Below are 2,586 nucleotides of genomic sequence, written 5' to 3' on the forward strand. Positions count from 1 at the left end.
TTTAAAGCTCGGATATGAGCGTATACCATTTAGGTAAACAATCGTGCTGTTGCAGTCACTGGAACAAATCATCCCTGCACCTTCAGAAAAACAAGGCAAAAATAAGAGACAAGAGGTAAGACTGAATACTTAAAGGTTCATATTTAATCTCCATGCTTATGAGTTTTAGCATTCAAGTTGTATAATTGTGAGAGATTTTAGTTTGATCCAAAATGTTAAATGCCTATAGAATTCTTATGAATATTAAATATAATTTCTACTAAACATTGTTCAAACTTAATAAAACTATGCAAAAAAATGTTGCAGCCTCAAAATTAACAACTTACTGACAGCACCAGCATACTGATGTTAATTAGATTACTACAGCCACAGTTAGACAACAAAATATTTCTTTGCAAAAAAACACTTAATTTTAAATAACATTTTTGCTTCAAATAATCTTGAAATACATGTCTAACAATATGAAAGTAAGCTGACAAACTGTCAAAACTGGCTTAAACTGCATTTATGTTACAAAGAATTTTTTCTCTCTCATTTTAGCAATGAGTTTGTGCTTCACTGAGAATCTTTGTCTCCCTTAGTGGCAGTGAGGCAACTGTTGTAGCCAAGCCCTTCTCCGGGTTCAGTCTGTTTCTTTGCTTTGTTTTGACCACAGTCATTGCAGAAACAGGGGTCTAACATAAGTATTTGAAGGCAAATGGAAGAAATGGCTCCACAGCTTCCTCTTTCATGTTACGGAAGAGTGTTTCTTTTCACACAAAATCCACTGTCATGTGGCATGAACAAACCATCTTGACATTGGGAATAATTGATTATTTACATTTTCATTTTAGAATAATAAAACTAGGGGTTGCTGTGGCGGCTTGGAGGTAAAGCACAGTCCTCATACGAAGGCCCTAGTCCTTGACGCGGCAGTTACAGGCTCCAGTCCCGTTCTGATGACCCTTGTCGTATGTCTTCCCCTTCTGTCATTACCAAACTTCCTGCCTAATGACTCTCAATGAAGGCTGCTAGAGTCAATAAAGAGCAATGAAACTGAACAATCTACAAATTTTTGCATGGGTACTATTTTTTAACACTAAAAAAAAAAGTACTCCTTGGAATTCCTTACAATATTCTCATTTGAGAGTCAGTCAGCTAGGCATCTTTAGAGGGGAAATCTTTGCTCCTAATTTTTAAAGATCAAAGAGTAAAATGGGGTCGAATACTTTTACAATGTACTGCAACTTCTATTTCTTGATCATTTCAGTTTAGTTTTATCTTCATAATTGTGGCCTCATGTTTTATTGTTAATTATAGTTAGTTATGTCACACTTTGTCATTTTAGGCTAAATTACTTATTATTTTAATTCTCGTCTTGTTCGATGTCCTTTTTTTTTTTTTTTTTCAAGAAAAACTTAACATAACACTTACAGTATGTCCTTGGACAGTGGGAACATACAAACTCCAGGTAGAAAGACCCCAATCCAGGATTTGAACCAAGGACCTTCTTGCTGCAATACAACAGTGCTGTACTGAACAACTGCACTATCCAATTGCAATTTGTTTTCTTGTAAACCGTGTACCAGTTCACTCCTCTCAACAGCCTTTTTGATGCAGAAAATGCATCAAAAAGGCCTTTTTTGATGCATTTTCTGCATCAAAAGACAACAGCCACATCAAAAACAGCCACATTTCTCTTCTAATCTGAATATGGTTATTTCTTCCCGTTTTCCTCATTATGGGGACTTGTCTATGAATGTTATAAAGCCACCTGTTTTTCTTTCCCATTGTATCTCCACTCCTGACCTTTTGTGTAATTACTGGTTTAATTTCTTCTTTACTAAATGGCATCATTATATCAATTTGACTTCTATTTGTAGCATGCTTTTCATATTTGTCTGCCTGCTTGTTTCCTTTTAGTTCTTCAAGAGAAGGTATACAGTAATTATTAAAAAGTAACTATTAACCTCATCGCTTGAATTCTTTAAGGTTGAATTTCCAATAATATGAGTGGCCTGCTGTCTGAATTTTTGGTTTCAATGAATAAATTGATGAACTATAATTAGAGAAAACTAACCTATTGGGGTAAAGACTTCCTCAATCTATCCCGCAGCTAAGATGATTCCCAACATTTGTCCTGCGAGCGCTGAGATTTCTGATCAGTTACAGTTAGTAGCACTGTCGCCTTGCAACAAGAAGGTCCTGGATTCAAATCCCAGCCTGGTATCTTTCTGCATGAAGTTTGCATGGCTTCTCTCTGGTCATGCCAAAAAATGACTTTATCTGCTCTTCTTTCAATTAACATAGGTGGAGTTAATGCTACAGGTTACATAATAAATTTTCTTATAGTTTTGTTTAAACCTCTTTTTTTATGAATCAAGATTAAAAGACAGAACTAGTTAGCCTAGCTAAGCCTAGTAAAATAATTATAGAGAAGATGGCAAGAATTTGCTGATAAGGATAATGTATTTGAAATTAAAACCTTACTTTGATTCTTTGAAGCCACCCTGTGTGGTGAAATTAATATTGTTTAATATATAGTTTCAGTGTGAAAGCAGGCCCGTAGTTGGTTTATCCGCTAGATGTGTGTCTGAGAATAGAAAG

The sequence above is a fragment of the Xiphophorus hellerii genome, chromosome 4 (genome assembly GCF_003331165.1).
Source record: "Xiphophorus hellerii strain 12219 chromosome 4, Xiphophorus_hellerii-4.1, whole genome shotgun sequence".
Lineage (NCBI taxonomy): Eukaryota > Metazoa > Chordata > Actinopteri > Cyprinodontiformes > Poeciliidae > Xiphophorus > Xiphophorus hellerii.